We start from the raw sequence: 23,051 nt of genomic DNA, 5'->3' as shown, positions 1-23,051 counted from the left end.
ATCAAGTTTGGTTTCATCATAATATTTTTTTTAAAGGAACCCAAGTTATTGGACTGGCACCAGTCAAGGCATTCTGCATATATAACCACAAAGTCTGGTTTCATGAAAATTCGTGTTTTCTTGTTTTGTCTGAACTGCACCATTATCACACAAGTTAATTAAATAGCGAAAGATTCTTCGGGTATTTCAGCAGCGGCAACTTTTTGAAGTTCATTTGTACAGAAATCACAATTCCAGACTTTCGACAAAGTTCACTTTCAAATGTTTTTTAATTTTTTTTATTTTTCGGCCTATTCTGTTGGAGTATATATAAGTAAGATTAGAATACACTTCCATTCGACACAGAACAGTCCAAACCTTGAAGAGTTGCTTTTACTGATTCAGCATCATTGATACACAATTCATCCTATTTCAAAGAGAACTGTACTCTCTCTCTCTCTCTCTTCGCGTCCATTTATGGTCAGGAGTAGTTATAACGTGTTAATAAAAAAAGACAAGAAAGGCACACGTTTGACATTAGTCTACATACAAAAATGGAAAGTAGTCGAGTTCTGTATAATATACAGTATGGAAAGGACGGCTTTTCAAGGAGGCATAATACTATAGCGTAGCGGAAACTTACTGATACAATATCAAAAGCAATCCCAGTGATGATCGACATATGGAATATTTTACTCCCAGTCTGGTATAAATACAACAGATAAAAGTACACGATGAACACAAAATACAACAACAACTAACACAATTTTTTTAACATATATTAAAGATTTTTAAGTGAGCCTACTTCCTTCAGATGTTTTCAAACATAATGTGTAATTTTATTTTAATATGTAACATTTTCAGTACATACACAGTATTATAAAGAGGGTCGCCATTATCATGCCCAAGGGTTTGACCACACCATAATGGATGGTCTTCTTAAGTTAATTATAGTTATTGTCAATTTTGGTTTGTTTATTATTATATCATATCAGTTTTGCTTATTTTCCTTATTATTTTATCACTGACAACCTGCATTTTCCTATGATTTATGTATGTCTCGTTATTGCGTAGATTTCGTATCACCTACCTAACTGGGGAGATGTTCATTTCGTTCAAAATGCTTCGGTTCAATATCATTGACAATAAACTTGATGATTCTGTGTGTTTGCCTTCATTTTAGGATGGAACCCATATTTTGTTCACTACTGTTTATTAAAATTCCTAATATACAAAATGTTCTCACTGGTTGTCACATTGCTTTATCAGCATCTGCCAGATTTCAGATTTTCATCTTCAACCTTGAAAAAATATCAGTACTTTCACTATTACATGCAACGATGATACGATAGCAACACCTACCTTACAAGCTGAGGGAATCAGACATCAATTTTTGTTGCTACTTGACCTTAGGGTCCTGTTGAAGAAAACACAGAACAATTTGAGTGTTTCAAATTATTTCCCTCAAATGCTATATAATATGTTGTCTAACAACGTGTTATTCTAGAATTAACAGTATCCATCTGGTCACAAGCACCAAACTGATTGACTAACAGCTCAAAACTGGCTAAAAATACTTAATTTCAATATGGGCTTCACTAGAATCAATAATTGTGAATTTCATACAGCCTAAGTGTAGCAGCGCTTGACACATACACATCACTGCCATCCATTGCAGCAGTAGTGGAGTTAAATATATTTACATCTAACTTGCCTCATGATACACCTGCTACTACAAGCCCCTTTTCTAAACTTTACATTTGATATCAAGGACACATAGAACTGAGAGACATAATCGTATAGACCTTTGAGTTCTCCCTTGAGTTTCTTGTACGTAATCCTTCAATGTGTAGGACTATTATAAGGTTTTGCAGTATTTTTCCATTATCATATTAACCTTGTTCTTGTAGTCAAAATTACCTGTCTGGTTACCTGTAATATGCATTCACCTGTCCTAAAAGTTTGTTTAAGGATAATTAAAGGAGCCTCTAGCAATAAATCACCTGTATATACAAGCTATTTTTCTCACAAACAAAATATGTTTGTTTTAAGACTAGACCGAATATATCGTTTTAATCAAACCTTGCAAGTTATTAAGAACACGGTGTCTTTAGGTACAGTAAAATTCAAAACTGACATGGCAAAAATAATTTTTTATTGAAACACTAAAATTGAAAATGACAACGAAGGAGTTTTTATTGCTGGAATTTCAAAGTCGTATTTAGCCGAAATTTGTAATTGCAAGACTTTATTTATACCAGAATTATCTATCGTTTTAAGAAACAAAAATCATCACATTTATGCATGCTGTAATGACACAGGTCAAGGTATTTCTGAAAAGATAGACCATTAAAAATAACTTACAGAAATCTAACTATATGAAAAGAATTTCCAGAAATCCAAGATTAGTCCATTTTTCTATTCTTTTCTTGCTTTAACTGCTGATCATTGAAACCATCTTTGATATACTTCAGAACTTGTGGTAAGAAAAACACGTTTAACTTGTCTAAGTTAATAACTTACATAAAGTGCAATATATTAATACAATGTCCTGACCTTTGACCTAGAAAATCAATGAATAATGTCAATATCTTCAATCGATAATTATATGGGGGGGGGGCAATTATTTAACTAGCATCGTTTAAGGTATTCTTGCAATCTATATGCATACTTAATTTGATACAAAATACTTTTTTTTTTTAAAAATCCATTCATTTGTTTGTTATCATGCTCACGATACAGTGCAGCTTTGACCTTTAAATAAATACCAGGGCGATGACGACAAAAATAAACATCGCAAAAGCTGAAAAATACAAATTCTGGTAAAACTTTACTACATTGTGTACAAGATATTGTCTTCATTAGCTCAATGAAGAAAGAAAATGCAACGAATGACATTTCATTTGACTTCTAAAGCAAATAGATCTGGTTTTCAAAACTCCTTCACAAAAGAACGCATTGTGTTGGTGGTCAGATCTGCACAATTTTCATTCACGCAAAAGAATCAGTGATAACAATATTATTAGATGACCACTATGGTGCGAAGTCGGAGATCAGGCGTACGCCATTTGCATCCAGAGAGAGAGCTATACACCAATAGTGCTTGAGTGAAAACTCCATGCTGCTAAGACCATCTATTAAGAAGAAATAGCTATACGGAGATTATTAGGATAAAAGTATATTATGCTATCTGTTTATGATAATTAGCGATATCAAGATTTTTTCCAAATTTTAGGCGATCGAATGTACATCTTTTGCTATTTTAAGTGCCAGCTAAGTAAACTGAGAATCGTTTTAGTGAAAACCCCATGTCTATATGACCAACCGTTAAAAACAGTCGGTGCTTTCAAGATTTTCAAGCTAACCACCATTAATCAGAACTATTTGTATTTAGGACCAAGAAGATACCATAAGACTTCTTTTTGCGAAAACTCTATGTACATGTGCCTATATATTCCGGAGAAGTGGCTTTTAAAAGATGTTCAAGATGGCTACCATGGTTGCCATATTTGAAGGTCTGATCAGCACCAGTTTTATTAAGGAACAGCTGCATATGAATAGAGACAATGCCATGTCGCAACGATTATCGATTCAGGAGAAGCACAGTCAACAAGATTTTCACGCTTGCCATGCAATTGGAGATCTGATTAGCACCAAAGGACCTACCAGATTTCATAAGAAGACTTTAAGTGGAAACCCTGTATCAACATTCAAAATGGGTAGCAGTAACAATTTTCTACGATGCCCGATTAGGGGACAATACTTAATGTCAGTTCAGCAATATTTTGATTTTCAGCAGGACTAGACATTATTAGAAGTCTTTTTGTGAACATCCCATGTTGATATCGCAATCTGTTCAAGAGTAAAGCAATATCAATATATTTAAGACCGCCAACTACCTTCTATGTTGGATGTCAAATACTCACAATTTCGTTTAAAACAAAAGCATAATGCGAACGTTTCGGTGTTCTTATCACCATCAATTCAGGATGAGCAGCGATGACAAGGATATTAAGCTGACCACCGTGGAGACCATATTGGATATAAACTTGTCACCATTTTCATTTAGGGTCAAACTGGACGTCATAAAAGTCTTTTAGTGAAACCCCGTGTCGATATGATCATGAGAAGAAGTGATAATAAACATTTCAAGATGACCACCATAATGTGGCCATATTGGATATCCGAGGTGTACCATTTTTATGTAGAAAAACTAGACCCAGGGATGAATATGTGTATAAATTTTCATGTCAGTCCTCTTATCAGTTTAGAAAAGTATACCTATAACAAACTTGTGCCAATAGATGGATGAAAGACAGGTGGACAACAGTCGACGGACAATGGACCATCACATAAGCTCATATAGTCTATGTCCAGTAAAGTAAAAAATGTAGAATGACCCATAGAAAATTATATTTTATATAGACCAAAGCAACTTTGAAAACTACCGTGCTAATGTTAACCAGGCGTTTTAACCTAATCACGTCACATTAGCTGCAATTATCTGTCTGCCAGAGATTTACTTTGCATTGATATCCTGTTATTTCAGATGACTCACCGAAATTCTTCATGCCACCTGACAGTGCAATACACACAGTGGTTCCTCTCATTGCTACATTTCCTCATTCACAAAATATGACTTCCTACTCAGGATACTGTCATAATTCACGAATGATTAAAGTCCGTGTTAGCTGATTAGTCCATCAACAACTTCTTTATCAATTTAGATGGCATGTCCTAAAGTTTGTGATATGCTGACCATCCGTTTGAGGAACACTGTGTGCACAGTGTACTTGTTTATATCTTATTTGCTACAATGAAAACAGTACAAAGCATAATATATATACTAGGATCAAATTATGTTCATTTGCTTTTATCACAATAGAAAAGGTATATAAATGAATATTTTATATACAGCTTTGCATTTGAACCTGTTCTTTGTTTGTATTGACTGCCTTTAAAAATAGATCCATTGATCTGTGTGTGTGTGTGTGTGTGTGTGTGTGTGTGTGTGTGTGTGTGTGATTTGGATTGTTAACGTAGCTTTAACAAGTTTTCAGTCATATCGCTACGACGTCTTAAGTGTGGCAGTTTATAGTGATGTCTAGCACTGGGGCATCATGCCGTAGACATGTAGCATGATGTCCCACCAAGTCACATTATCCTGACACCAGGCCGACCAGTCCTAACACTAACCTCTTAATGCTGGGCGCCTAGAGAGGCAGTTGTTGGTACCATTTCATAAGAATTTAGTATGACTCTGCCGGGGTTTGAACCTCCCACATCAGAAGCGGACGCTCTAACCACTAGGCCATTGGAGCGATACGGATCCATTGATTTCGAAAGCGCTTGAATAGTTTCTGGCTTGCGTTGCCATGCTTTGTCATGTTTGTTCCTGTGCAATGTTTCTTTTAGTAAAATGATCTCACTAAGATCCTGTCTATTTAGATGCACTTAGTTTAATATCTGCCAACACCATCCAAGCATTGGAGGGGGAGATGATTTTGAAGCTCACAAGGATGTGTGCGTGCGGGGAGCAGACGAGCAGGGCACATAACCCAAATACGCAACATTGTACAATTAAGATTAAGATATTTACTAATATAAGCCTGAAGGAATGGCTGGAATTTCAAAACTTTATTAAATAACAAATTTATAAAATGCTTACACATACACATACATAGTTACAATAACACATGCATTAAATCCAAACAAGTTTCTGTCTTTAAAATCACAGAAGAGCGAATTATAGTATTAACTCGCAGTTACTGAATCTGCTGCTCTCAAGTTTCCAGTGATGGCTATGAAAACTATACAACTGTCACTAGCGTTAATCTCTGCACTCGTTAGGGACATTCGTTCAAACTTGCCCGAAGAACATGTTTTTAAAAATTTGTTCATATTGAATATGAACTTTCTCCCTCTGCCCCGATGCAGAATGGTGCTATTATATCGTCGGATGTCATACTTCGTAGGAATTGTCTTACTATATCAACGGATGTCATATACTCCATAAGGATGCCATATTTTGTTAACAGATGTCATATACTCCATAAGGATGGTATACTATATTACGGAATTCATATACTCCATAAGGATGGTACACTATATTAACGGATGTCATATACTCCATAAGGATGGTACACTATATTAACGGATGTCATATACTCCATAAGGATGGTATACTATATTAACGGATGTCATATACTCCATAAGGATGCCATATTATGTTAACAGATGTCATATACTCCATAAGGATGGTATACTATATTAACGGATGTCATATACTCCATAAGGATGGTACACTATATTAACGGATGTCATATACTCCATAAGGATGATGTGCTATTAACGGATGTCATATACTCCATAAGGATGGTATACTATATTAACGGAATTCATATACTCCATAAGGATGGTACACTATATTAACGGATGACATATACTCCATAAGGATGGTACACTATATTAACGGATGTCATATACTCCATAAGGACGGTATACTATATTAACGGATGTCATATACTCCATAAGGATGCCATATTATGTTAACAGATGTCATATACTCCATAAGGATGGTATACTATATTAACGGAATTCATATAGTCCATAATGATGTTGTGCTATATTAACGGATGTCATATACTCTATAAGGATGGTATATTATATTAATGGATGTCATATACTCCATAAGGATGATATGCTATATTAACGGATGTCATATACTCCATAAGGATGGTACACTATATTAACGGATGTCATATACGCCATAAGGATGGTATACTATATTAACGGAATTCATATAGTCCATAAGGATGGTGTGCTATATTAACGGAATTCATATAGTCCATAAGGATGATGTGCTATATTAACGGATGATATATACTTCATAAGGATGGTATAATATTAACGGATGTCATATATTCTATAAGGATGGTACACTATATTAACGGATGTCATATACTCCATAAAGATGGAGTACTGTATTAACGGATGTCATATACTCCATAAGGATGGCAGACTATATTAACGGATGTCATATACTACATAAGGATGGTATACTACTATATTAACGGATGTCATATACTCCATAAGGAGGGTATACTACTATATTAACGGATGTTATATACTCCATAAGGATGGCAGACTATATTAACGGATGTCATATACTCCATAAGGATGGCAGACTGTATTAACGGATGTCATATACTCCATAAGGATGGCAGACTATATTAACGGATGTCATATACTCCATAAGGAGGGTATACTACTATATTAACGGATGTTATATACTCCATAAGGATGGCAGACTATATTAACGGATGTCATATACTCCATAAGGATTGCAGACTGTATTAACGGATGTCATATACTCCATAAGGATTGCAGACTGTATTAACGGATGTCATATACTCCATAAGGATTGCAGACTGTATTAACGGATGTCATATACTCCATAAGCATGGTGTAGTATTATAACGGATGTCATATACTCCATAAGGACACAAGGATGGTCTGCTATATTAACGGAAGTCATATACTCTCGAATGACTGTCAATCTGGTGTTAGCAGCACGTGCAAAGTATACAATGATCACCCCACGCGCTGATGTACTTCACAAGGTCAAGCTACATAAACCAACTACTCTGAAGTTTATTTCTACTATGATTTACTCGCTTCATAAATGGCCGATCCTTCCCCGTATCACAGCTGCGATCAACTATTTGCCTTAAAAAAAAAAATGAAACGCACTAACAGTGACATTGCTTCTAACTTGATGATTCCAACTACGGAAAAATTGAAGTTTTTCAATGTTGATGTGGAGTAAAGTCTGACTTCAAATGAAGCTGTAACAGCCAGTTTTCTTGAACAGGGAGACTTAAACATTCTCATTCAAGGAAACGAAGTGTAGTAACTTTTGTTTCTTTACACCCATACGTACTCATTGACCTACTTTACCTGCCTATGATATAGGCTATATTACCTACTGGGTTCTCTCACACCAATCCTGAAAGGGCTGTCAAACATAAACTCACCCTAGCTATTATCAGTCAGTTAAGTAGTATGTGAAACGATGGTTATATATCGCAAACTGTTTTTATCTTTCAATTACCTCAAACACCATTAACTGTATACATCGTTCAGTTGTAATAGTGTTCCATGAACATTAAGCATGAATCTATGCAAATCACGTCTGCAGACCAGAGATTACCGTCTTATATGCGGTGTCAAGAAATCTCTCTCTCTCTCTCTCTCTCTCTCTCTCTCTCTCTGATATATTGCAAATCATGTTAAGAACTTTCCAAGTTAAAAAAAAATCAGGTATATTTTGTAAGACATATCTGACAAATATGTAGTTGTGTATATATTTTGTTATATATTTTGTATCGTCAGCCCCGGCTTATAGGTCGAGTCCAACTGCAAACAACATACACCCTAATCTGCAGAATGCACCAGTACATCGGGTTCTACGCTGTTTGTTCTAACGATTATTCCTGATAAACTGGATGGACTCAGATGTGCCGGCGCATTATGAAACGAAAGATCTACGTAAGTGCAGTATAAGCTTGTATAAAGAATATACTATCGTTTGCCTTCGTTTTTGGTCTACGCTTTACAGATACAACAATGGCCTTGACGTTAATTTTACCTTAATAGACACAACATCGCATCAACTCCTGATTTCACAATATTTCGCACTTTAAAAGTGTTTTATTTTACTTTATACGTTACTGTTTGCTTTTAATCAAAGCTATAATCAGCTGTAGAATGTCAAAGTTTACCACGTGATATCTGTTTGGATTTTTGCTTTCACAAAAATGAAAATGAAAAGTAATATTTTTGTTTTGTGTGGCTTAACGCCATTTCTCAGCACCTGGAAGACTGTGCGTTGCGGCCATAATAATACGGTACAGGAAGACACCGGAAGTAAAGCATAGTTAGTGCACAATGTTATAGGCAGGTAGGTGTAAGACTAGCTTATATCTGCTTTAACCAATCCCTAATTATAATTTTATACATACATTTTTAAGCTAAAATAACATATTACCATAAATTCTCATTTTTGCACTATTTTCAGCCTATTTAAACTTGGGAGTGTCTGTACTGAGTAAATTTTACAAGGATTCAATTTTGAGGGAGCAACATTTCAGGTTTCAACTTTCAGACATTGTCGAGCACTATTTTTAGCTACTAAAAACGATTTAAGCTAAATAACTACATTATTCCATTATTATTACAATTCTCCCTCCTTATAACACACATCGTTTTAGCGACATTTGAGATGACACGCTGTACCGCTGTGGACCCTGTCACTAAAACTAAACAAGTTAAAAATCTTTCTATTTGAACTGGTCTATCAAATGCATGACAAAATGGATTGAACGAAAACAGCATGAAGCTTGGTATATGAGTATGTACTGTTAAATCGTGCTTATCTGAGAAAGTTAAATTCATAATGATGATGTACATACTTTACATTGGTCGGCAGTTATGAACTCCAACTAGCGCTTTATAACGAGGGAGAAAGCGAACTAGGCGATTGCTAAAACGAAGTTCGCTGTCAGGTTATTCATTTATTATCAATAAATATGTAGACTAAACAATGAAATTAATATATAAATCCGAACGTGTATTAATGCTAATGAACAGTTTATAATAATCGATACCAGAGGGGGTGGGGGCACCAGGTGGAAGGTTTGCTTAGAGCGCCAAATACCCTTGCATCGGCCCTGTTTACTCCCCATATACAATGTACTCAAAACAGTGCCATCCAATTCTCCAGCAGGCAAACTACAACGACAATGCCTATTCCACTTGTTGAATAACTCGGACAAAGGATTATTTCATATTTATTTGAAGGGAATTTAGATCCGTTTGTTATTCAATAAAGTGTTTGATTTTTGTCCAACAATTATGTTAATTTACATAAAAGAACTTGACATGGTTAATTTATGCATCAATAAATAAATAATTATATCAGTTAAACAAATTATTTAATATATTAATCATAGTTAACTAAATTCATAAATGATCATTCAAAATATGAAGACACGAAATGCGAAGAAAAGTCTTTTGGAATATTATGGCTTTCTTTTAGAACTGAACAAAGGAAAACAGCCATATTACATTTCAATTTCCCAGTCCTTCATTAATTTTGTAAAAGCAACTGAAGGTATTGGCTCCAGGAATTGATTTTTCCCTACAATTTGCTCAAGTTTGTTCAATTATGAATCATGTTTTTGTCAGTAAATGTAGAGAAATCGTTCACCAAATCCATTACACCTGCTCAGTCATCAGACTTGGCTGCTAATAATGCACAGGAACAAAAATGATGATACTTAAAGTCGAGATTAAAGACCTGCTAGCTGCACTAAAAGGGGTATGTAACATATGTTACAAATGAGATCGAATTGATCAAGTACGTGGAGCTGTCTGCCTGCATGAAATAAGATACAAAAAGCCGAACAATTAATTGTGTTCTTTTTTTTTAAATAAGTAAATGAGTCACAAGCAAGCTGGCCTCAGACTAGTACAGCCAACGGGGACCATGCTCCGTTAGTTTCCTCAAATTCAATAGGCACCGTCACTATATAACTCGCTTCAACAAGTAATGAACAAAACACGCTCACCCACTGACATTAGCCAACTAGCTTAATGCATGAGCAGTTAGTCAAGAAATTGTGCCAGCAGAAAAGTGTGAAAAAATCATGTTAAACAGCTTCATGATAAGCTGGTTAATTGTTTTGTAATATGGCTACACTGGATGGAAGATTACAAGATTTATCTACAAATCCCCTTTTAGATTTGTCTATTGTTTTGTTTCTATTGCGATATTGGTTAGCTGATCACGTGTTTCCTTTAAGAAATTTTAAAAGTCTTTATATCATGGTGTTTTCTATCAAATTTCGTAAAAACTTCAGTCAGCATGTCTTGAGAAGACTTCACGTAAACATTTAATTTATTTTAAGTAACATTGGCCATATTTGATATCTGAAAGGCGCCATTTTTGTACAGATTTTGAAAGGTCTTCACATGCGAAGATGCTTTGTGAGAAATTTTATCCAATTTTGTCGAGCAATTTTATAAATAGTCCTTTCAAAATGTTTCCTTTTTCAATTAAGTCTGGACATATTTGAGAGTTGATTGGCGTTTGTATAAAATTCGACAGACCTTCTTGTCAGTATTAATTTTTATTCGATTTGGCCAAATTCCGTGCTCAAAAAGTTTTGAGAATACATTACTTAGATGTATTTATATTATTATGTATATTCAGTCTGTATTGTTTTTTATTTAAATTTATTACATGATGTGGGCTATGTAAAACTATCTTGTAGATGACGTTGTCCAATATCAAGTTGATTGTTTACCTGACCAAAAGCATTGATTTTATATATATATATATATATATATTCTATAAAAAACTAATACGTAGCTAATATTTTCTCGATGAGTATGGGTTTAATATCAAGATCAGTATCACTAGAAGAAAACATATTTACACTGGTCTTCTAAGTCAAGGACATTGTGTTTACCAGATTATACTTTATAATTTTAGTAACAGATTTTATCTTGTAAAATTTGGAATCTTCTAGAATGAAAATTTCCATTAGGTAATAGTTTGTTTTTAGAAAATGCTAATTGTGACCTGAGGTCAGGTAGAGGAGTATAAAATCTTGTTTACTGGGAAAATTATTTATTCGTGTTGTAAGATCTTGAAATAGGATCATTGGTGTGTTCAGTATTTGATTTGAGCTAAAATTATTTAATTCAAATTAGTCTTCTCTGGAAATACAAAGTGTTCAATATAATATTCATGGAAAGAGTCTTTAAATGGGAATTACTGTGAATTCAAACAAGGAAACCTTGTATTATATCACTGTGATTTAACAAAGACTGTTAACATCACTTTACATGTCACTACAGGCATATCAATACACTTAGCGCTGGAAATTATATTGGAAAACCACTAAAGTTTATTCAGCTGGTCAATCATTAAGACTTGTGTTAGAAATTCTAGGATTTTTTGGAATTTAATTCTCAATACCGTAAATTTGCTTTTTTACATTTTCACTTTATGAACTAGGGAAATAAATTATTTGTTGAATTTTACAAAACTTGATGGTTTTCGCTCTTCTCTATTACTTTGTTTAAATCGTAACAATATTTTTAGTAACAGTGGCCATTTTTAGTGTCCAATCTGCATCATTTACACAAACTTGCAAGGCTTTCATACCAGTATGCTTTTCGTCAGATTTTGTTAAATTCTCTTGAGCAGTTATTGTTGAAAAGTTGTTTAAAGTTTGTTATTCTATTTTAAGTAACATTGGTCGTATTTTGACGTTAGATCCACATCATTCTGTACAAATATCAAAGACCTCTACGTCTGGATGCTTTCTCTGAAGACTGGTTGAAACCAATCAAGAGTATTATGAGAAGAAGTTGAAAGAAGCAAATGTTGATGGACACGCAATGCTCAATGCATAATGATGCAGGACCAAATCACTTCAACTTACTGTACTTGAGTTTTTAAAATAGCATACATGTTGCATACGTAATACTTTCCGTATCAACAAATGCTTGTTGCTGCAAAGGATGTAAAGTATTATTTGAACATGACAATAAAGCATTTGGTTCTTTATTAAAAAGTCCTATGTTACAAGCATTGGTGTTTGAAAGACAAGGATATATCCTTTAATTTTTAATTTTACTGTTAAAAATAAGAATTTGATGGCACTTTTCTATCCCAGTCTCCTGCATGCTTTCATAACTTGTATGCAAATGATCATTCTTTTTCTATTTTTTCTTTCTATTCTTCTTATTTTGATTTTTATTTCTCTGTGTTTTGTGAGGACATGTGTTCGGCTGTATACCTGCTCCAGTATTATCTGGTGCCGCAAACAAGAAATAAAGTAATAAATATCCGGAGTCTAAATACTCGTTTGGACTCTCATCTAAATATTCGTTTAGACTTTCATCTAAATACTCGTTTAGACTTTCATCTAATACTGCACACGCTATAACGACTTGCTCTTTTGTGGCCTGTTTCTGTTTGGATCTATATGGTGATATTTCACTTGCTCTATACAGGATTCTTGTATCCTTTGTGGTCTCTCATCTGTAGTGATTATAGATGTATCTATGTATTCACTTTATTTTTCTTTTGTTACATCATATTCGTACTGAAAGTATTTTTTGTCTCTTTGTATTACATATTATTATTTAAAGTCATCGTTAGACTTTATGATATATTAAAATCAATTTTAATAAGAATAATAATAATAGTAATAATAATAACAATATTAATAATAATAATTGTTATTATTTTGTTTGTTGTTGTTGATGATGTTGATGTTGTTGTTGTTGTTAGTAGTAGTGGTTATGTTCTTGCTGTAATAGTTATACTAAAATACTTGATAATAAAATACACTGCTATTTTAATACCGATTTTGAAATCTTCCTTTAAAATGAAACAGTTTTAAACGAAAAGTATAATTTAATCAGATTATAATGGAAACGTATTTACCAAATTTTGTCAACATAACTGATCAAGTTATTGATTCTTATGCATTTTTAAAATTAATTTGAAATCATTATCAGATCTATTACAGATATAAAAAAAATAATTTTCCTGCCAAAACCCATGAAGTTCTTCAGTCTGAAATAAAAATTTCAAAGAAAAGTCCTTATACAGGGGCGCCCACAGAATTTTTTTCTGGGGTTGGGGTGGGGGACATGCAGTGATCAGCTATTAAGTGTTATGTTTATAATTGTATTTGACAAAAATTCTCAAATGAATATGGTTTAAACAAGTTTTACTGATGTAGACCAAAATATATTCTGAGATGAAATGCCCACACCCCTTGCCTCTATATGCTGCGTCAATGTCCTTATATAATTTTTCTTCAAGATAATGAAGAGATACCCATATTAAAATTTGAAAGGCGAGTCCCATTTCTGATATACGTAAAACCATAAGCATGAACGTGTCGAGTATTCAATAATACCCCTCCCCCACAAAAAAATAAACAAACAAACAAAAATTATGCGATTAGAGACTATTCATGGATGCTAGATTCAGTCGGATTTGCATATAAAAAAAATCTCACGCCAAATACAATAAAATCACACAATATTTTCAAGCCATACCTGAATGAATTAAAAAAAAATGCAGCAATATGCTTTAGAAAACTCTCCCATTTATTCCAATGTAGGGTGCGTGAGCACTTGGCCTCCTAGTTGTTTTTTTTTTTCAGTTATAGATTGACTATGTGAATACAGTAAATATGTTTTGTATGAACATGCATACAATGAAATTTATGGTTTGTACACAAGTGACTACACGTATCAGATGTAACTTAATGTGTCCATTATAAGTGACACATACTGATTTTTCAATACAAGGACGTAATTGTGAAGGGTCCCAAGGGGTTTGTTTTAAGTGTGTTTTACTGTGCACTATTGATAGCAGCAAATTAACTCTAATCCAACTGTTGAGTATGAAATGTTACTTTAAATTTCTGGTCACGTTATTATTAACGATAGTGATATTCGCCATTTAAAAACGGATTAGCCAGAGAATTAAAAGTAATCCAAAAGGCAAGGGCCAGCAATTCCTGCAATGTCAACATCAATAAACAATCAATAACAGAAATCCGAGGCGTGAGTATTAATTAGCAACGGCACTTGCTAATCAGACTCCAAAAAAGGCGCCACTTTTCTCAATAGCAGCATAGCTGACTTATGATCCCTTTGATAGATGCATCTTAGCCTTTGGAATTTGAGCCACATCTGCCCTACACTTAGCTTTTTAATTCCTAATTTCAGGTGCACATGCTGGTATCACAGATATGCTAAATACTAATGGCTTCGTTGGCAGTCGCATCACGTGAAAGCCAATCACAACAATTGGTCCAAGTCTTAAAAAAAAAAAAAATCAGAACTGCTATGGCAAGGAAACCAGCGGAGAAAAAATATCTGGCAATTCAGTGTCTTTCCAGTACTATATAATTTTCATGAGGCATTGATTACAGCACAAGAGACCCTTTCTTTGGCTACCCCGTCTTTAATTAACATTGAAAGCAAAAATGTTAACTTTAGCTTTAATCCAAAAGGAAAAAGAAATTACGTTGTAATTTTGACCTTAATTGAGGTTACACACATATTATATATAAGCGGATACACATATATTATGAGAGTTGCATGGAAGAGAGAGAGAGAGAGAGAGAGAGAGAGAGGGTATAAGCGGATATATAGATATTATGAGAGTTGCATGGAAGAGGGAGAGAGAGAGAGAGTCAAACAGATGCCAGTGTGATCATAATGATTATAATGTTAAGCTTATGCCAAGGCGGCTTGACAAAACTTATAGGCAAAAGCTTGCTTCGAATCAGGAGACCACCACCCCTCACAAAAATCTACTCAATTTAAGACAAATTCTTGCCTCAAATCTTGCTGTAAGTAATATGTTTGTGAAAATTTTGAAGAATACCAAAGACGCTAAAGTAGTAGCTAGTTATCTCAGGTGCTTTTCTTGTTTGAGCAGCTCAGCAAATTATAAACACTTTGACCATTTCTGAATCAGCTGAGTGGGGGCTGAGAATTAAATACAGTGCGCAAAAATCAGAAGTGATCCGAATGCTCAATGACATAGGATGGTGACATTGAATTCAAGGTCAATGATGTAGCATGACATCACATTTCATAGGTCAGATCAAGATTAGTAATCCACCCAATGGAAGCATCCCCCAAGACTCAAAAGTTCAACCTATGATACAGCGTTTTGAAGCGTCTCTTAAATAGCAATCCCAGAGCCCACATACTCTAAAATTGTGAGCAAATTGTGCAAAATTAGAATTAAGATTCCAAGACCTTTAGCTTTCTGCGAGTGATATAATACTCAGTTATATATGTACCAGCTAGTTACATAGGGCACAACGATTGTTTTCAAGAGGAGGCAAGATATTTCTGCATGTCAGTGAAAAGCGTTTTATTATTCGTTCGAACCCCGGCCAAGTCATACTAAAGACTTACAAAAATGGTACTAACAGCTGCCTCGCTTGGCGCTCAGCATTAAGAGGTTAGTGTTAGGACTGGTCGGCCTGGTGTCAGGATAATGTGACTGGGTGGGACATCATGCTACACATCTGCGGAATGAATCCCCAGTGCTAGACATCGCTATAAACTGCCACACTGCAGAGATCGTAGCGATATGACTCAAAAATTGTTAAAGCTACGTTAAAAATCATAATCTCACATACACACACATGCACTCACACTCACAATTTTAATAGTTGCTCATGGAAAATTACTGCTTCTGATTGAATTGTTGTTGTTGTTTTGTGTTTAACGCCATTTTTCAGAACATGACAGGCTATACAGACTGCTAGTATAACTGGTGGAGGAAGAACCCGGGAAAGTCCCGGTAAGAACCATCGACCGACAGGAAACTACTGGTAAGCTTTCTCATAAACCCACATTAGCCGAGCCCGAGACCATTAAGTTGTGAGATCCCTAAATACCAATATACAATGTTTCAGATGTTGGAAATGTTGAGAAAGACTGCAAATTATTTTCTGCCCTTAAAAGTGGCGAAAAGCGAAAATTATCATGCTTAGGTGATTTAAACGTTGGTAAAGAAGAAAATAAACGTTGAAGTTCTGATTATTCAAGATCTGAGAGTACTTCGGGCGATACTAAACACAATCCAGATAAAAACATTTACGGAATTGGCCTGATCACGTACACGTAGAAACATTCCTTCAGCATGGAAGTGTTAAACTCGTGAGTGTTTCAAGGACATTTTAGAGTACATCTCCTTCTCCACAGTACTGGTTGTGACACAGACAAGACTAAGAGTGAGTGAACGGAGTGATTTGAGCATATACCTTTCGACAATACTAAATGTGACACAGGCTAATCCGACCCTTATCTGAATTTCAAATTAATGTCTGCATGTACCAAAATCTTGTACACCATGTATCTCACCTCATCTGTAGATAGATGATGTGTCTCGGAACGCACAAAACGCACTAAATTCTGTCTAGTTTTTATTTTTTGTATATGGGAAGTAGATGAACAAATTAAAGAAGAATATTAAAATCATTTTTCAGTTCCTATACTGTCTCTTCTAGTTTGCCACAGAGATCTTAATGGACATTGCTACCTAGTGTTTCTCTGGAGCCAGGTCATGTTGCCAGAAAAATTCGGCCACTATTGTTAACTGCCACGATTATAAAGTAGCTCATTGAATTCAATATGCCTGTGTCGTGCCAAAAGACATCTCAGATCCTTTTTTACTACAACTAAGGACCATCTATCTTGCCGTCCCTGAGCCTGTTCAGTCAATATGTAATTATAGGTAGCACTTTAGAAACTAATGAAAGGAAAATTAGGAAAGCCCTACAATCCTAGGTGCTAATTAACACCATCTTAAAGAGTCGGTGAATTAGATATCCTCTGGGGATCCAAATGAGACGAGATAGTTCTGTGAATCACTGCAAAGTGATAGCGTGCTATGGCTGTACTGTAACAATACATGAATTATTCAAGACCCCGAAATTCTCCGTTCTTGAATCTATAACTACTATTGCAAAAGTCTATTCACAGCATCGACAACTGAATAGAATAGTCGGTTATAGAGTTCTCAGACCCAAGTGGGGCTGAGTACACTCACCTGGCTGACATCCGCCTAACAGACAATGCAAGCAAGAGAAGATGGTCTAGAAATCCCAGTCAGTAGGATGCTTTCTGTAGAACTTTCTTCCAATGTTGTTGATTGTATGTGTGATAACAACTGTTTCAGGGTTTCTCTCTAGTGTTGTTACATTCAACCATATTGAATGGTAGCATAAGGCACGATAGCATAATTTTTTCAAATATCAAAAGGCTTCAGTGCCAAGACGCCTTTGGTCGAAATTTGTCAAACTTCTGTTAAAATTCTTGAGATAAAGTTGCTGATACGTTTTTATATTTTTAATAAGGTGGCCTTATTGAAAGACAGATCGTAGGTGTCTGTATAAACTAAAAGGCCTTGAGCAGTTATTAACGGGTTTCCCTAATTTTGGCAGCGTTGTTAATATTTGATGATTCATTGGCATCATCCATACATCCCTTAAGCTAATCTGTTGTAAATGTAACTGAATTATATTATAGAAAAGCAAGCCAGATTGGCCAAAGTGGCATGTTGACACATCGGTGCAATACGAAATTAGTGCCGTATATCGGTGAAGGCTAGGCATATGGACTTTTATATTAAAGCCATTTGAGTTCGTTATGAAGGTGTCAGACACAGACCATCGCAAAACCAAAGTATTCCATAAGTAATTTAGGTACATACCAATTAGGGATTCTATGCTGGAATGCATAATTATGAGTCCATGTAATTTAAACATATTCTGCATTCCAAAGGTTATAAACAGTCTTACATAACATGGTTCTTAGTTGAACTGAATTCACAGTGTCCGTATTGAGTGATTGTTTTACTCAATAATGTTAAGTGTGAGGCAGACATGCATGTATGTGGAACAAATATGTAAGGGACAAAACTTGACTCTACTAATTTGTACAACCTGGGCATACAACTGAGCCTGAAAATTTAACCTAAAGTCACTAGAGCATAAACAACCTGTTGCTTTCTCATTTTATTTAATGTTGGTAAAACCCCGCAAGTGCTGAATGTTTACAGCAATATGCATGCCTTAAAGAGATCACCCGGTTATCTAAGCAATTAATCAAATATAGCAAGAAAGCTGGTGTTTATTCATGTGACTCTTTATGGATGCACACTAAACTTCGGGTTTGGTTGGGCCAATCCCGCTTTATCCCGATATTGCTCACCTGAGTAATTGACAAATGTCAGCTTGTGAATCATGAATGCAGTCTCAAACACAATATTGTGTGGTTTACTTTTGTCCATTATTATATATTGTACTTTAAGAATATTGTCATTTGTAAATATGTTTACATAGCTAACTTTTGTCTATGATTGCTATTTGTAAATAACACGCTGGAATGTTTTTGTATTTTTTTATAGTTCAGAATGTTCTAGAAACATACTTTTTACAATTTGATTGGAATTTCCCATCGGGAAAGACTCACGTCCAGGTCAATTAAAATGTATATAAGTACGGACTTGATAAATAATTAACTTCTATTTCAGATCACTCTCGGGAATACATCTGTTATCAGATTTTACAGTTGTGTTCAGATATAGTTACCAAGTGCTCACTGTATTTGAATTAGCCCATTATTTTGTAATTATTGAGAACTCATTCAATGATAGTATATATTACATAACTGTGGTACATCAGAACATTCAAGTCAAGTGGAAACCATTCGGAACATTCTATTCTTTCAGACGAATATATCATTTTATTCACAATACTGTAAGTGTCCTTCTGGATTTTCACTTTGTTGATTTTGATTAAATTGTTGGTTTCATTTATTTCTGTTACTTTATTTAGTACGTACAGTCGCAACAGTTTAAACTGTAGAAGGAAAGAAAAGCTTGGAGCACAAAGTTGCTACTTTGTATATTAATTTTGGTTTAATCACTTACCATCTTTACTAGTCCATATTACAAGATCATTTAGACAACCATCATTGTCCCCTGAATCACACACCGACCAGGGAGGCATGGCCCTGATTCATGCTTACGAATTGTTATAGCTCAAAGATTAAAGCGTATATGCTTTTCTGGCATTGCATAGAAAGTCAATTTGGGCAGTCAAAGTGGATTCCTGGGTCTGTCCTTGCCATTTTGCGGCCCTGTCCCTGCAGTCATAACTTGTAAACTATCGAGGTCCACACCCAAGAGAGCAGCGGTGGCTTAGTACTCATGACATTGGGCTTGTGACCAGACGGTTGTAAGTTCAAAACAAACATTCCAATAGACCTGAATCAAGAACCAATTTCTTAGGAGTTTTATTTTTAAGAAAAAGTTTATAGGCTTCTTCACTCTCAGTAACTCGGTGAGAAAAGGATATTTGGTTATTGTGTTTGTTTTTTATTGAAAGTTACAACTGCAAAACAGACGTCAGAACTAATCTGTGAGTAATGGCACTGAGTATGACCTAAGATATTGCACAACTGGGATGATAACATATAAGTGACAAATGATTCAGGCACTCAAATATAGAAACAAACTCAGATACACAAACCTTTAGTTTAACCCATTTTCAGTTGTTTAGTCTAGGGGCTACTTGTCATTATTAGTAAATCCCTCCAGTTCTTGTTTTTTTCTCGTACATAAGACTATACTAATTCCAAGGTAATCCGGTTATATAATATAAATATATTATCAAATGAGCATCCACTTAGACTGGTACTTGCTATATTGTCATTATACATGTTTCTTCAATTTATATGTAAAAATAAATAAAACAATTATACATTATAATCCCTAACAGATATTATTTTCCTATTTACTATAATCTATTGAAATCTACACATGTTGTGTTGCAAACTTACTTTATCTGTTTTTATTACTTTTCTGCAAGGGAAGGAGCTCTGCATAAAAGAAACATGTGAATTGAAATATTTTGTATCATAAGTTACGTTCCTTGTTTTCCCTAATAAAAACAGGCAAGTAGTTGTATACACTATACCAAGTGGATACGTTGTTTTAAGTAAAGACCAAGACTGCACATCTACCAAATTGCCATCAGAATGTATACCGGTTACAACACGAAGTCAATTGTCAAGGGACATAACTGTACAATAGGCCCAACTGTGGCTAAGATTAGTCAAATGGCCAACATTTGCCTAAATGCAAGAGCAGATGGGCAATAAATCTGAGACAGTCGGATGCTTTCTGTTGAAATTTCTTCCAGTACTGTTATTTGCATATGTTATGAAATTAATTGTTTTGAGGTTTCTGGCCAGCCAAACCCATGTATACTCCATTTTATGTTCACCCATTTCCAGGCTGGTTCCCATTTTTCCATATAATAAATACCGTGTGTCCTTAAAGGGTTTTTAAATTCTAGTAATGATGGCCATGAGTGGCGGCCGGAGGAAAGGTCCAACTGCCCCCCCCCCCCATTTCTTAAAATCCAGTGTGCAGCATAAAAATATATCCTTTTATATTTTGGCTTCCCCCTTTTGATTTCTACTTCAGGAATAATTATTGCAGACGACCATCATGATGTTCATATTCGATGAAACATCAGTATCGTAAAAAATAAATTTGAAAACTCTCAAGTCCAGAATGATTCCTGTCAAATTCGGTGCATTTCTGCTAAGTCGACTTTTTTTAATTGGGAGTGGTTTTTTATTGGGAGGTATCTTTTGTTAGTTATGGCAGACATATTTTTGATAATTAATTGTTTCAAAGGCCTTTATGCTGGGTTGTTTTCTGTAAAATCTATTAAAATTTTCCTCAACACTTTTTCAAGAGAAGAAACTTAAATGTTTTTCAGTTTTTAGTAAGTGTGGCAGTTTTTGATAGCAGCTCGCTATCATTTACATTAAACTGAAAGCCCTCCGTACCAGTATGTCTTCTGTTACGTTGGATCAAATTCAGAAAAGCGGTTCTTTAGGATGTCATTTTTTCTTCTGGTAACGGTGACATATTTGATGGTGATCAGGATTGCTTTCTCAAATATGAAAGCTCTCAAGTCCCAAATGTTTTATGTAAATGTTGGTAAAATTCTATTCCGCATTTTGGTTAAAAAATAACGTAAATGTTGTTCTCTTTTATTCGCAGTGATCATATTTGACGGCGTATAGGCATCATTTGTAAAAACATGAAATTCATCTAAGGGAGTAAACATTCTGTCAAATTTGGTCTAATTATGTTGTCTTTAGGCAGATATCGTCTACAGGGTGTGTATATTTATAACAATGGCAACCATATATGATTGTGAGTAGGAATCATTTGAAAAAGTTTAAAGGGCCTTCATGTCAGGATGTTTTCGGTCAAATTTGATCAAATTCTGGTTAGTGAATTTTGAAAATTTCTTTAAAGGTTATCTTTTTTAAGTAAGTACATCCATGCTGGATGGCTGGTTAACATAAGTTCATTACCTGGGACCAAAATTGCGTCCAAACTTGAGTCAAGACAATATCCTTGAAGTGTATATCATGGTCTATGCGACATTGCACACATCACATTTTTGTCAAAATATACGTGGTTACAATTATCCATTAAAGGAGTGATTTAAATTTAATCCGAAAAGGCCAAGAACTCCATCACAATTGGACTAGAAAACATTTAAAGGCACGTGTACGTGTCACTGGCAATTCATCAACCATACAGTATCTAATTATAGTAAAGGTTGTAGAGCTTCCGTGATTGCAAGCTGTGTGACAAATTGACCAGTGCCAATTATATTAAAAACTACGAAACTCGATAAAATATTTCATATGGCAAACAACAAATAAGGTCATTACAATTGTCAAATGTTCCTCCTTTTATTTGTACCAAATTAATTCAGTCCTTTTTTGAAAAACTAACATTTCTGGCCATGTAAATATTTTGTTATGGACATAATTTAGTGACCTGAGTTCACAGATATGGACACATGCCTCGTTGTCACCAGCATGATATATTTAATTAAGCAGTTCGTTCATATAGTTCTTAAAGTTCTTTTATGGTAATATTTAGTTTGTAAAATATCATTGCTGGAATATTTCACAATTAAGAAATTAATCACTTGGTTGATATTTCTTTGTAGCCGAAATGAATGACGTTTATGGTCAGTTCTTGAACGTTGCGACCTATATGTACTGTGAAGAAACCAGTGTAAACTAGCCAACTGAAGAACCAAAATTTCATCTTGGGCTCGCAGTGAGCCAAGAACCACGCTTGTCCAATTCACCATCTTGAGGTTAACATTCGATAATAATAGTGCAATAAGCATGGATTTTTAAATACTCTTTGCTCGGTTTGTTTGACAGGTTTCACTATATTACATTTCTGCTATTGATGAAGCAAGCAGGCGTTCAGATACAAAAGCTGCCCAAACTGGTATAATAAATTATATTGAATTGTGCATCTCAATCCAGGGTAGTATATATGAACATGCCTGCTAAATGTTGGCTATCACACAGTTAGAGCCCAAAACCCTATT

General features: G+C 34.7%; 1 protein-coding gene across 1 annotated transcript in view; it reads right to left on the bottom strand.

Moving 5' to 3' along the window:
• The window catches only part of LOC149773991 (neurocalcin-delta B-like), a 299,760-nt gene that overhangs the window by 234,897 nt on the left and 41,812 nt on the right, over nucleotides 1–23,051 (bottom strand). The window contains exon 2 of the mRNA XM_089945922.1: nucleotides 1,342–1,396. The gene's annotated coding sequence lies outside the window, so the exon portion shown is untranslated. The remainder of the gene's footprint in view (nucleotides 1–1,341; nucleotides 1,397–23,051) is intronic.

This window comes from Sinohyriopsis cumingii, unplaced genomic scaffold (assembly GCF_028554795.1).
Source record: "Sinohyriopsis cumingii isolate HCF-2022 unplaced genomic scaffold, ASM2855479v2 utg000459l, whole genome shotgun sequence".
NCBI lineage: Eukaryota > Metazoa > Mollusca > Bivalvia > Unionida > Unionidae > Sinohyriopsis > Sinohyriopsis cumingii.
Note: the sequence above shows the minus strand (reverse complement) of the source record. Positions and strands in the feature narration are given on the sequence as shown.